We start from the raw sequence: 15,095 nt of genomic DNA on the forward strand, positions 1-15,095 counted from the left end.
AATGGTTTGATGATTATGCATTGAAAGTTTTGTATGAATTTAATGGCTTAATTTCTCAACCTAAGAGACTCATTGCAGCTCTAATTGTGGGAATAACTGCCTTGATTGCCATAATTGTTTCAGTTACAGTTTCTGCTGTTGCCCTGTCAAAAGAAGTGCATATTGCCTCGTTTGTCGATCAGCTGTCCAAAAATGTCTCTGTAGCTCTTACTACACAGGAAGTTATAGATGGGAAAATAGAAAATAAAGTCAATGCTTTAGAAGAAGCATTCCTGCTTATAGGGCAAGAAATTACAAATTTAAAAATTAAGTTGTCTTTAAAGTGCCATGCTGAAATTAAATGGATGTGCGTTACCCCTCTACAAGTGAATGATTCCATACATTCTTGGGAACACATTAGGAATCATATTTTAGGCATCTGGAATAATTCAGATTTTAGTATTGATATTTCTAAGTTACATCAGGATATTCAGAGTATGAAGTATATGGGGGTCTGACTATTCCTCTCAATAGCTTTCTAATTCCCATTTTAAAAATCTGGAGGGGTATCTTTCCCATGGATCCTTTTTTACAATAAAGATTAATGTGGCTATGTGCTTATGCCTGTTGGTTCTGATTTGTGTAATAGCCCCGTGCCTTTTCAGAAGACTCAACAGAAGTGTTTCTGCTTTATCTACTGAGTTTCGTACTTATGCTCTAAAAAATAAGAAAGGGGGAGATATTAGGAGCTGCGTTAGGCATTGCTGACAAAATGGAGGCATGGCCCCAACCCCCTCTCCTCGTCCTGCAGGCATGGTCCCAGGATGAAAGAGTCAGGTCCGTTGAGTTGGCTGAAAAGAATGTTAAGATGCTTATTGTTCTTGAGAGAAGCATGAGAAATCACAAAGCCTTCTGCAGTTGTGCCCAGAAAATAATCTATAAAGTAACCAATGATCTTCAAGGATCTTTACAAAGAACGTCCCAGGATGAGCATGTAGCCTGCAGCTTGAGGCCATGGGAAGGATTGTTATCTGAGACTTGTTTGTAAAGGAAATGTTTATGGGAAAGGAATTTTACTGAGTTTAGGGTTTAGAAATAATTAAGAATAGTTAGAAGCTAAAAGTTTAAGGAATGTTGTAGTGTTAGCATATTTTATTATAGCTTGTAGGGATTAGGAATTTTAGAGATATTAATAGCTCAAAACCTTTTTAGGAGAAAGTGAGCTTAGGATACTACGGGCAAGTAGGATTTAGAAAGATAAGAAGTAAACTGAGGAATGTGGTATGCAGCCCAGACATAAGCATGAGTTACAATGTAATCACAAGTAAACATGATTCTGAGAGAATCAGTGAAGCAGGAACTCTGTTTGAAGGGCAAAAATGAGACAATACATCTGGGTGAGGGGGAACTGTAAATGTCAAACCTCTGACCTAATGCTTTTGTCAAAGTATAAAAGAAGAACCTGATGCTTGAAATAAACATGCAGTCCCACACCTTGAGTCAGAGGCTGCATCATTCTCTGCCAATACCACTCATCTCTTCAGGCTGATTCCCTGGCTGCTGGAGCTGGACTCCAGCACTTATCCTTCTAAAACTCTTTAAAAAAAAACTGCAGAGGAAGGAACATTTCCAAACTCATTCTACAAAGCTACAGGTACAATTTGTCAATAAATAAAATGTTAAAAAAAACCCTACTGAAATTAACTTCTACTTCCAGAAATATTATCCTTCAAAAACAAAGGAGATGGAGAGATTCTCATATGAACAAAAATTCGGGGAATTCATTCTCAGCAGATACCTTGTCTGTAAGAAATGTTAAAAGAAGTTATTTACACAGAATAAGATGATATTGAAGAGAAACTATGAGTTAAGAAAGACACAGATGTGTATAACGGACTTTTGGACTCAGAGGGAGAGGGAGAGGGTGGGATGCTTTGGGAGAATGGCATTCTAACATGTATACTATCATGTAAGAATTGAATCGCCAGTCTATGTCTGACGCAGGATACAGCATGCTTGGGGCTGGTGCATGGGGATGACCCAGAGAGATGTTATGGGGAGGGAGGTGGGAGGGGGGTTCATGTTTGGGAATGCATGTAAGAATTAGAGATTTCAAAATTAAAAAAATAAAATACTAAAAAAAAAAAAAAAGAAAGACAAGTTTGACAGAAAACAACAAAATTCTGGAAAGCAATTATCCTTCAATGAAAAGTTAATTGAAAAAATAAATGAAGGCAAATTGAAATGAAGGGTTTTTTTCTTATTATTAATTGGCAAAAGATAAATGCTTGTTTGGGCTTCTCCATCTTTGTTTTTCACCAATTGTGAATCTTCATAATTAAAGTGAGTTTCATGTATACAAGATCTATTTTCACTTAGTGGTAAAGAATCCTCCTGCAATGCAGGAGCTGTAGCAGATGTGAATTCCATATCTGGGTCAGGAAAATCCCCTGAAGGAGAGCATGGAAACCCACTCCAGTATTCTTGCCTGGAGAATCCCCGAGAACAGAAGAGACTGGTGGGCTTACAGTCCATGAGGTGGCAAAGAGTTGGACACGACTGTGCAAATAAAAAACAGCAGACACATATTCCTAACAGAAACTCTGAAGATACTAAAAATAGATGAGAAAATTCTCAGCGAAAAAAAGCAAAACAAACAAACAAAAAAACCTAGATTGTAGAGCTGAATTATAAAAGGTTTTAGTCAATAAAATGTCTCCTAACAGTAGTGTAAACAGTGTGTTCCACACAAGAGAGAGTAGTAATTTTTAATACTCACTCAATAGAAAAACATTTTAGTTACATTCATAAATTAAATTTTACATTCATAAAATGCCCAGAAAGCAAATATAGTATAAAATCTACAGATCATTTTATATCTAATTAAGACTGTAAAACTGTAAGGGAATTTTAAAGAAAAAAAAAATCTGTGAAAGTTTAAGCGGCCCCCAATGAAAAGAGTTGGACATGACTAAGCGACTGAACTGAACAGAAGCAGCCCCAATGAACATACTTTTATTTTCTTTTTTCCATAGTTTCAAAATAATTGACAATTAGGAATTAATTTCACTTTAAAACAATTTTTTTTTAATTTCAGCAGGATATTTCATATTCAAATATAAGATTTCTCATGCTAAAAAATTTGTACCTTGCAGTGAATATTTTGTTTCACTGATTTAGACACAGATAAAATCACATCATGTGTCTTTGTCTTGACCATCTTTGTGGCATCACTGTGCATTTAGAATCAACCGTTTGAATGTGTGGACTGTGAAGGTCTCGGGTCACATACTGTTGAAGCCTAGCTTGAAGGATTTTGAGCATTACCCTGCTAGCATGTGTAATGAGTGCAGTTGTGAGGTAGTTTGAACATTTTTTGGCATTGTCCTTCTTTGGGATTGAAATGAAAACTGACCTTTTCCAGTCCTGCGGCCACTGCCAAGTTTTCCAAACTGGCGGGCATATTGAGTGCAGCACTTTAACAATTTCATCTTTTAGGATTTGAAAGAGCTCAGGTGGAATTTAATCACCTCTGTTAGCTTTGTTTGTACTGCTGCTTCCTAAGGCCCGCTTGACTCTGCACTCAAGGATGGCTGGCTCTAGGTGAGTGATTACACCATCATGGTTATCCAGGTAATTAAGACTTTTTTTTACACAGTTCTGCTGTGTATTCTTGCTACCTCTTCTTAATCCCGTCTGCTATAGTTAGGCCCATAACGTTTCTGTCCTTTATTGTGCCTGTCTTTGCATGAAATGTTCCCTTGGCATGTCTCATTTTCTTGAAGAGATCTCTAAGTCTTTCCCATTCTATTGTTTTCCCCTGTTTCTTTGCTTTATTCAAATCTCCTGTGATTATACATTGGAAGTGACAAATAGATGCAAGGGTTAAATCTGGCACACAGAATACCAGAACACCTATGGATGGAGGTTCCTAATATTGTACAGGAGGTGTGATCAAAACCATCCACAATAAAAAGAAATGTAAAAAGGCAAAGTGGTTGTCTGAGGAGGCCTTACAAATAGATGAGAAGAGAAGAGAAAGGCAAAGGAGACACAGAAAGATATAGCCACCTGAATGCAGAGTTCCAAAGAAGAGCAAGGAGAGATAAGAAGGCCTTCTTAAGTGAGCCACCAGGGAAGCAACTTATCTAATAAAAGGGATTTCTCAGTGGGATGACTATGCTCTCATTCCCCTCCTATGGACACTGTCATAGTGCCTCCTCCTCTCCCCAGCTAGGGGTCATGGTCTGCTACTCTCAGCGCCCAGGGGGAGGGGGCACCCCAGCCTCTCCAATGAGAGGCCACAAACCCGAGACCCACATGTGTTTCCCTGAGGATGTGATTGTACAAATCATGCACTCACCTTTAATCATTACCTCACACCCTGCATTCGCCGAGAGACACACGGAGGACCGAGGAGACCATGGACCCTGCCACTTGGCCCCACCTCTGCAATCACCCACATTCAGTGGATGGGCAGACAGATGACCAGCCCTGTAGGACAGGGCTGAGAATAGACTTTGCAATGCCCAGCTCCTCATCATGCCTTCTGGCAGCCCCAAGGCAGCTTCTGGTTCAGGCCAGTGACATCAGAGGACGTGACTGAGACACAGTCTCTGCGATACCCAGCTCCACCCTTGCACCGTCCCTCAGCCCCAAAGCAGCTTCTGGTTCAGCCCAGTGATGTCACAGGATGCAAATGAGGAGCAGCCTTCGCAATGCCAAGCTCCTCAGTTCTCTGTCTATCAGCCCCTAAATGACTTCTGGTTCAGGTGGGTAACGTCACAGCACGTGACTGAGACGCAGCCTCCTTGATGCCCAGCTCCACACACACACACCGTCTGTCAGCCTGAAGCAGCTTCCAGTTCAACTTGATGATGGTCGCCAACAAACCCATCGGCCCAGATGAAGTGGCCTGCAATGGTGTTGGTACAGCCAGCAGCTGAACCTGGGTGCTGGCCCCCCACCCATGCACATAGATAGGGGAGCCCCCACTGGGCCAGCTTCTCCACTGACCAGGTGGATGCAAATAAACTCCAGGTTCTCTGTGAGGTTGATGCCAGCCATGAACAGCCTACCTGGGACAAGAGAGGGGCTGCTGTTCATGGTGCCGGCTGTGGGGTCAGCCACCCACGTGTGCAGTCACTAACTCACAGAGTCATGTGGCCAACCAAACCATGTGGTCACCGACTCACATGGTCACCCACCCACAGAGTCACTACCCCATGCGGTGATCTCTCCACGTGGCCACCAACCCACGTGGTCACCCACTTATGGGGTCACTAACCTGCGAGGTCATATGGTCACCTGTCCACATGATTACCCACTCACACCATCACCTACCCACGTGGTCACCCACTTAACTGGTCAGCAACTCACATGGTAACCCACCCTGCAGTCAGCAACTCAAACTGGTCACCCACCCACATGGTCTCCCACCCTTGTGACCAGTAACCCATGGGGTCACCCACCCACTCAGTCATCCACCCCGTGACCCCTAACCCATGGGGTCACCTGACCATGCAGTCACCAAGCTGTGCCAACACCCACCCAGACTCTGGCCTCTGCAGCGATCAGAGATTCAGATGTTTCTGGCCTCTGCAGCAATCAGAGATTCAGATGTCCAACAGAGACCAAAGTTCAAACAACTGGGGCTCACAGGGGTATTGACTAATGAATTTCTCCTGTTACAGAGGGCAGGTGGGCTAGACAGTGACCCCGAAGATGTCCACGTCCTGGCCCCGTGGGGTGGATACAATAATGTCCGCACAGATGTTCACATCCTGTCTACATCCTGACCCCCTGTGGTAGGCACAGTAACATCCCCAAGGATGTCCACACCCTGTTTCCCATGTGGTGAACAGAATAACGTCCCCTAATACATCCTGTTCCATTTCTCCACTTGAACCCAAAGCCAGCCCCATGTGTTAGCATATGCATGTGACCAGGTGTCCTGGTGTGAAGGCAGCACTCACCTGGGTGGCTGCAGCTCTTCATGCACTCCAGGCAGTGGACAAAGTCTTGGGGCTCCAACTGGTCCCCCCACCAGTAGGGGATACTGGGCCACAGTTCTGCATGCTGACTCATGGATGTCTTGTCCTTGTATGACAGGATGACCTGCTGGCCCTGGGACCACAGCTGGTGCAGAGTTGGCACCTTCTGGGTGAGAATCACCCAGGTCCCCATGAGATGTGTACACAGGGGTTATTGGGGTGCCTTGTGACACAATGTGTCAGTTATTGGGGGTGTACGAGGAGCTACAGTGGTGTATGGATTATTAGCGTGTCTATAAGCAGTGATGCATGGATGTGAGAGTTGGACTGTGAAGAAGGCTGAGCACTGAACAATTGATGCTTTTGAATTGTGGTGTTGGAGAAGACTCTTGAGAGTCCCTTGGACTGCAAGGAGATCCAACCAGTCCATTCTGAAGGAGATCAGCCCTGGGATTTCTTTGGAAGGAATGATGCTAAAGCTGAAACTCCTGTACTTTGGCCAACTCATATGAAGAGTTGACTCATTGGAAAAGACTTTGATGCTGGGAGAGATTGGGGGCAGGAGAAGAAGGGGACGGCAGAGGATGAGATGGCTGGATGGCATCACTGACTCGATGGACCTGAATCTGAGTTAACTCCTGGATTTGGTGATGGACAGAGAGGCCTGGTGTGCTGCGATTTATGGGGTCACAGAATCGGACATGACTGAGCGACTGAACTGAACTGAAGTTCAGATGGGCTGGTTCTTGGGTTCTCCGTGAGAAGACACAGTCAAGGGTGGGTTATTGGCATGTCTGAGTAGAGGCACTAGTGGGTAGATTACTTGGGTGTCTTGAGCAGTTATGGGTCAATTACTGGGGTGCCTGAGTGGAAACAGAGGTGAGTGGATTATTGGGGTTTCTGATAAGAAATGTCGGGAGGAGTACTGGGGCATCTTGAGGTGTGATTGATGGATTTGGGGGGTATCTGAATAGAGACTTGGCAGGATGGATTATTGGGGATGCCTGTGACCAGTGATGGGCTGTTTATTGGGGTATTTGAGTGGAGACAGTGGTGGGTCGATTACTGGGGTTCTGTGAGCAGCATCACCTGGTGCCTGAATCACCCTCACACAGCGAGTGGATAGTCTGATTACAGTGAAGCCTAGTGCTCCCACTGCCCCTGCTACCAAGAGCATGGGGAGCCTGTGGCCCCCGCTCACCCCACGGGGACACAGCATGTCCCCCAAAATATTCTCGATACAGCCCATCAGGTACTCGTGCAGGTCCTCCATCATGCCCTTGAAGTTCCTGCACACCAGGATAACCACCTCCTGGGGATGGTTCTCCAGCCTCTCCAAGATCTCTGTAAGGGCTTTCTGGGTGGGGGTGGAGGAGAAGGGCCTTGTAGTGAGAGACAGAGGTTCATGGGTGGGGACTTCCCCCAGCACAGCCACTCTACAGATGGGTTGGGGGGTCCTGACACACAAAGACATAAAGCATGGCGCCTGCTCCCAAGGGACCCAGCCTCTTCTGAGTGGCAGTGGGGAGCCGTGGCATTGCTCTTTTGTGTGTGTGTGTGTTTGCATTTGTGTGTGTATGTACACGCTCCTGTAGGTAAAGGTGCACGCACAGGTGTGCATGTGTTCAGGGTCTGTGTGTGCATGGATATGCATGTGTGTGTGTGTGTGTGCACAGCAGCAGAGAGCAGTACTTTTAATATTGTGTGAAGTCTGTACTCCAGGGAGCATGTGAGGCCAGCAGGGTACATGCACACTGAGGCCCAGGACGGAACCTCCAGACCCCAAGGGTCATTAGGTTCTGTGGTGGGGAAACAGGGGGCCGAGGTCAGAGTGGAACATTAAGTGACTTGGCCATTGGCTGAGAGAATGGACTGGACACCCCAAAACTGGACACAGGAAAAGACGTGTCAGGGACCTGGTATAGCCAAATTCTGGGAGACACGCCAGAGGCCAAGGGCACAGGTGTGAGTTCAGAAATGCACGTTGGTAGGGAATTCTGAGTGACTGATGCCATAGGTCAGCCCTCTCCTACCTGGAGTGGATGTGTGTCTGTCTCCTTAGAGATCAGTATCTTCTAATGGAAGTGGACCTGTGTTGTCCCCTTAAAGGTCAGCCTCTTCTGCCTGGAGTGACCGTGTGTCCATCTGAGTGGACGTGTGTCTGTCTGAGTGGATGTGTGTCCATCCCCTTAGAGGTCAGCATCTTCTAACGGAAGTGGACCTGTGTTCTCCCCTTAGATGTCAGCCTCTCCTGCCTGGAGTGGCCATATGTCCATCTGAGTGATGTGTGCCCATACCCTCAGAGGCCCTCCCCCTCCTTCCTGGACCAGACGTGGGTGTCCCTAGCTGGCAGACCCCCCCCCATCCATACCCCCTGCCCCCACCCCCACCTCCATGAGGGCCATCATGTACACCATATGAACAGAGTGCAGGTTCCTCTCAGTGCCCTCCTCCATGTGTGCCATCCACAGGTCCTCCCACCAACATCCAGCTGCTTCATGATGCTCAGCATCTGCACACAGAGGTTGGTCACCTGTACTGGGCACAGAGGGCGCCCCCCCCTCAGGGGCTGGGCATGCACTGAGGACACCCAACTGAGGGCCACATTGTCCAATGTGAAGTCAACAGTGTTGGTGCTGCCGGGGTTGAGGCCCTGCTTCTGGGAACAGGGTCTCCAGGGTCACTGGTCACATGGAGCACAGAGCCCAGGTCCAGATTGTGGTCTTGGGGGGGTGGTGTTCCTGCAGAGTCCAGCCTCACCCTCCTCTCAGGCAGTCTCTGGGTGGAAGCTCCCTGTGGGTTCAACAGCCCAGGCTCCACGACACCCAAGCTGGACCCTCAGACATGACACACAAGACCCACAGAGGTCTGTGCCCACTCCCACAAACAGCACTAGTAAAGGCAAGAAGGAATCAAGGGGAGAGAATGAAGGGAAGAAACATCTGTCCAACACACAAACAAGATAGGAAAAAAACAAAAATAACTTTAACATAAATTGAAAAGTGAAAGTTGCTCAGTTGTTTCCAACTATTTTCGATCTGATGGACTATAGCCCACCAGACCCCTCTGTCCATGGAATTATCCAGGCAAGATTACTGGAGTCGGTTGCCATTCCCTTCTCCAGATCTTCCCAACCCAAGAATGGAACCCATATCACCCTCATTGCAAGCAGATTCTTTATCAACTGAGCCACCAGTGAAGTCCTAATATAAACTCATAGCAGAAAATGTATTGTGTCCTCTACAAGGAGTCATAATGGAAAAAGAAAAAAGAACATAAGGATTAAAAAAATGGGAAAGAAAATAATAGATTCTCTCTATCCAAAATAAAAGAAAAAGCAAAAACTAATATTAACATAAACCAGTAGCAGAAAATGGTACTGTGTTCTCTACACAGAGTCATAATGGAAAAAGAAAAATATACATATAGGGATAAAAAGTGGAAAAGAAAGTCACACACCCCCCCATCCAAATTAAAAGAAAAGGCAAAAATTCATATGAATATTCTCAGATACACACAGGTACTTGCCATCAACCTCTACAAGGCTTAAATGAAGTTCTGCTGCAGCCATTGATCTTCAACACCCCCTGAAAGACCACCACCCAACCCCCCCACCCTACACACTCCCAGATATCTTTGGCAGCCATACACTTGAGACCAAGGCACCAAGACCCCCCAGGATGGAGGGACCTTGCCCTGCAGGGATGAAGAACAGAGGGGCCAAGCACCAGGGGACCTTCAGGGCAGAGGGACCCCAGTCCTGCAGGAATCCAGGGCTTTGGTGGACCCCCTCCTGCTTGCTCCCTCCTCTGGGTGTGAGCTCATAAGGCCAGGCTGCAGGCACATGATGCAAGCAGGAATTCAGTTTGTCCACATTCGAGCCCTGGCTCTCTGCCAATCAGATCCCCTGAGGAGGATTCCAGCAACCTGGAACCTCCCAGGAGGAAGCAATTACACAAGGCAAGAGCTGTGCTTGACAGCCTCTTATCCTCTTGGGAGGACCAACCTGGGAGCAGAAAAACCAGGAATATGAGTGCCCTTCAAGTGTGGGTACAGGAACGCAGGGGCCATCTGTCCCCTTTAGGTGGGCCCCTGCTCCTGTGGACACCTAGGCCCAGGAGAGTTTTCTGCCCCATCTGGCATCCATCCCCTAGCTAATGTGTGTGCCAGTGATAGGACTGCTGTCAATTGGGTGCCCCCTCCCCACAGACAGGGACCCTGCCATTGACTCCTCTCCATCCTCCACAATGACTGCCTCCCACCCTGGCTTCTCTCCACCCCATAAAACCCCCGATCCACCTTGGGGAAGCACTACAGGGGAGGGATGTGAATGCATGCCTGTGTTTTCAGTCTCTTCAGTCATCTCCACTCTCTGTGACCCCATGGACTTAGCCTTCCAGGCTCCTATGTCTATGGGATTTCCCAGGTGAGAATACTACAGTGGGGTGCCATTTTTTCCTCCATGGGATCTTCCCAGCCCAGGGATCAAACCCGGGCCCCCTGCATTGCAGGCTGATTCTTTACCGTCTGAACCACCAAGAAAGTCTCCCTGTAGGGGGTGCCGGGGTGCAAACGCAAACCCACCTCAGAGGACACCTCAACACAGCTATTGCTTATCTGGGACCAGGAAGGAGCTCTGGTATCAGCTCAGCTGCACAAAGGGCAGAACCTAGCTTCCCCCTTCCCCTCCCAGCTCCCCTAGCCTCTGTGACTTTAGACAATGATGCTGTTAGTCCATGGGTCCCTGATCTGGCTTCAGGCTGGTTCCGCAGTAAAGCTGTGTCCTTTCCTACGTTTCTGGGAGGCTCTCTGGGTGGGAAAGATCTCCTGGAGGAGGGCATTTCAACCCACTCCAGTATTCTTGCCTGCAGAATCCCATGGACAGAGAAGCCTGGTGGCCCATGGGGTTGCAATGAGTCAGACATGATTGAGTGACTGAACAACAATTCTGGTTTACAGCAGGTTTGTTCTCAATCCCATTTCCCCAACAGGGATAAGGCCACCGCCCCATGTGGGTGACACTAGCGGCTGGAACTGGGTCCAGGGCCTGAGCGTGCCTGCAGACCCTCCCTGGGTGGTGGACCACTTGAGCACCATGGGCAGTGTGACACATGGCAGTACTTTGCCCAGAAGCTGCAGCAGCCTCGACTCCTTGTGAGAGACTTCTTGTGACTTCTTGTTCAGGCAGTATATCATCGTGCCGTGGCTCCCTGCAGGCAAACCAGGCGGGGGACACGTCACCCCCTGAGCCTGTCCTCTGTGCCCACAAGCTGCCCTAAGGGTGCACAGCTATAGCGCCTCAGGGCATGGGGGAGTCCTAAAAGTCATATCCACTGAGTCCTGGGAACTGAATCTTGTCTCAAAATGGGGTCTCTGCAGATGTGAGAAAGTGAAAGTCAATTTATTTAAGGAATCTCGTTTTTGGACAGGAAACACTTTTGATTTTATGGTTTGTTGTTTCCCAGGTGGTGCTCGTGGCAAGCAGCCTGCTTGCCAAAGCAGGAGGCACAAAAGATGCAGGGGTGATCCCTGGGTTGGGAAGATCCCCTGGGAAGAGAATGACAACCGACTTCATTATTCTTGCCTGGAGGGTCCCATGGACAGAGGAGCCTGGCAGGTACAGTCCATGGAGTTGCAAAGAGTCAGACATGACTGAGCACAGACAGACCCTCTCTAGTTACAAGTACTTTGAAGTTACTCATAGTATTTTCAGGTGCTTTATGATGCCAGTTTTGTGGTCATTTATTTATGGTCATTTATATGTGGTTTCACTTATTCTTTTTCCTTTTAAATCTGTGTCACCTGTTTTAGAGACAGTGTGGAGAGGTTCACACTTTAACAGTCACCTGGGGACAATCCAGAAATCTTACCCTTCCATCTCTGAACATAGGTTTGGACTAGCTTTATTTCTCTCTCTCTCTCTCTCTCTCTCTCTCTCTTTTTCTTATTTATTCTCAGGGTCAAGGGATGGGAAGGAGGATTTACAAGTTCATAATATAATTTGATTTGATGATTTTACGGAATAGTGGATGGATGGGTGGATGATGGGTGGGTGGATTTATGGATGGATGGGTGGGTAGATGAGTGGGTGGTTAGATGGATGGGTGAGTGGATGGGTGGGTGTGTGGGTGGAGGGATGGATGGGTGGGTCAGCAGCATGTGGTCCATCCACACAGTGGTGTATGACTCACCATGAAAAGGAGTGAAGTTCTGACACAGCCTACATCGTGGATAGACCTTGAACACGATGGTCAGTGAGAGAAGCAGACACAGAAAAATACATTTTATGTGTTTATTTATAAGAAATGTCCAGAACAGGCAAATTTACAAAGACAGAAACAGATGAGTGGTGCCCAGGCTTGGGGGAGTGGTATCATGAGTTATTATGTAAGGGGTACAGGAAGGAGAGAGATCAAGGGCCCCTCTGTGGATTGAGGAGGCCTGAAGACTTGGAAGCCTCCTCCTTGTTGGGCCCCCAGAGCCTTCCCCATGGGGAAGCACCAGGAAGGGCTGTGAGACTGGGTCCATGGTTCCCTGTCTGTTCCACACCCTCAAGGGAAGGGCCATGTAGGGGCCCCTCCTCCCAGGGTGGGGGGTGGCCGTCATAGAACCCCACAGCTGTTGACAGGGTGAGAAAGAGTCTAAAGCTGCCTTCCATAGAAAAAAGCACTTCCTGTTTGTCCAACTGTCCATGTACACTCCCAGCGGGCAGTGCCCAGGGTCACAGAGCCAGGGCAGGGCCCAGTGTCTGCAGGGCCAGAGGAATGCTGGTGGAGAATGGGGCACGTTTGCACCTTGATGAGGTGAGCAGAGTGCTGTCTGGCAGGGACACTTCCCTCCCAGGCCATGGCGTCTGGTGGCCACCGTTCTGATGGCCTGAGAACAGCAGTGTCACCTTGGAAGTGCCTGCCTGCCTGGTCACCACCGGGCATCCCCAAGTCGAGATGCCCGCCCATGGCTGAGCTTTGCAGCACTTTTTGCAACCAAACTGGCTGGAGTCAGAGGTTCCTCATTTTAATTAGATAGTTCTGGTATGACTTACTGAGTTGTTTGGGGGCAGGTGGCCCCCTTATACTTTGGGCACTCCAGGCTCAAGTGCAGAAGGTGATGCAAAAGCTGTGATGGAAAACGTGGGTGGAAAGATGAGGGGTCCCCAGGAGTAGGACAGAGTGGCTGAGAAAACACAACCCCTCCCCCTAGGGTAGCTGGCATGTGTCCTGAAGACAGGCTCTCAGGGGTTCGTGTACCTTCCAGGTTAAATGGGATAAAGTGGACAGACAAGGGAAGGTACTGGTGTGTGTATGTATGTGTGTGCAGTATGTGTGCATGTGTGTTTGGTGTATGTGTGCATGTGTGTTCAGTGTGAATGCATGTGTGTGTGTGTGTGTGTGTGTGTGTGTGTATTCAGTGTCCCTGTGTGTGCCTGCATGTGTGCATGTTTGGCATTGAGGCTTCCCACACTTGGGCCTGTCTCACAGCCACATCCCCACCAAGCCGAGCCTGCAGGGCCTCACCTGGGATGGAGAGGTGGTGCAGGGGCATGTCCCAGAGCCGAGAACTCAGCACTGATATCCAGTCTGCATTCGCCTTGGTGACACAGGAAGGAGCAAGGCAAGCTCACCTGCCAGCCCATTGGAGGCTGAGCCTGGGAGATCTGGGGGAGGAAATAGGCATTGCATAATTAAAACAGGACATACAGAAGACTCGGTGCTGGTGGTGTGGAAGCGTGGCTCTGAGAAACGGGAAACTGCGGACTTCTGTCCAAGAGAAATGAGGATGGGGTGGTGGAGAGGGGAGAAGAGCTCTAGAGACAGAGAGACTGAGACAAAAAGGGAAATGGACAGAGACATGAAAAGAAACAGAGCGAGGGGAGAGAGAGACACAGGAAGTGAAGTGAAGGTTTGAGGGGGAGCAAGGGAAGGGGGAGACAGGGACCAACAGACAGACCCCAGCAGCTCAAGTCTGTTCTCCCTGAGGCTAGAGCTGGCGTCCCCCTCCAGAGGGTCCCCCTTCCTTGTGCTGTGCACCAGCCCCTTCCTCTTGGGGCTGAAAGGGGCCCAGTTGAGCCTGTGGGGTCTCCAGGCTCCATCCTAGGGGCAGATGGAGCCCAGGCACAAGGTCACATCCCCTTCATTCCCCAGAGGCGCTCTCTCCATCTGGTGGGTTTTGCTGCAGTAAAAGTGACTGGATAGCCTCACAGGATGAAGCACCCACCTGAGCAGCTAAGAAGCTGGGAATGCCTCTGGTCAGAGTTTGAGTGTCCCTTCTCTCCTGTTATGGGTGGGTGTCCTGGTGGAGCAGGGACAGAGGAGAAAAATCACTATAGAGTCTTTACTGACGTCGTGGCCATCCCATCATGCAAGGAGATGATTTAAAACACAATCACCTGGAGACATGAACCATGACTTCTGAGTGGTGGCTGCAGACTTTTGTCCACCCACCCAGACCCCGATCTCACTCCCAAGCTTCTGTGCCTTGTCTTTCCATGTGGGAGAGGGGACAGAGCCCTGTTCAATGGTATTGAAGGTGATCTGAGGGTCCAGGAACACCATCCCTCACCCACATGCAAAGACCCATCCTTACAGAGACTCAGATCCAGATCCTCACTTCCCTGACCCAGCCACACAGACCAGTTCCTCACCAGGATCATCAGTCGGGGCTGACCCAGTCATTCCCAGGACTAGTCAGAACATGGGCCTGTGACCCACTGGTTCCACCTGCCCAGGCCCAACTACAGCCACTGTCCCTGCATGGGCAGAAGCCTCCCCTCAGAGCTCCTCCTGAGCCAGGGCCTGTGATCCACATGCCATCAGGATTCCTTTCATGGCAAACACATGCTTGGGCCTTTTTTTTTGTTTGTTTACTGCTCTCCATGGACTGGGGTTGTCTCTATTCTTAAGGTCCCCTCTCTATAGTAATAGATCCCTTCTGTTGTAATGGTTCCCCTTCTACAGTAATACTCCCCTTATATTGTTGTACTCTCCCCTCTACAGTAATAGTTCCCCTTCTATAGTAATAGCCCCCTCTAATATAACAGTTGGAGAAAGGCATGGCAACCCACTCCAGTATTCTTGCCTGGAGAATCCCATGGAGAGAGGAGCTTGGCGGGCTCCATCTGGTCAG

At 48.5% G+C, this 15,095-nt stretch overlaps 1 pseudogene; it reads right to left on the bottom strand.

Moving 5' to 3' along the window:
- Positions 1-4,628: 4,628 nt before the first annotated feature.
- On the bottom strand, positions 4,629-14,524 carry LOC106990654 (PI-PLC X domain-containing protein 1-like; annotated as a pseudogene).
- Positions 14,525-15,095: the final 571 nt, after the last annotated feature.

This window comes from Ovis aries, chromosome X (genome assembly GCF_016772045.2).
Source record: "Ovis aries strain OAR_USU_Benz2616 breed Rambouillet chromosome X, ARS-UI_Ramb_v3.0, whole genome shotgun sequence".
NCBI classification, from domain to species: domain Eukaryota; kingdom Metazoa; phylum Chordata; class Mammalia; order Artiodactyla; family Bovidae; genus Ovis; species Ovis aries.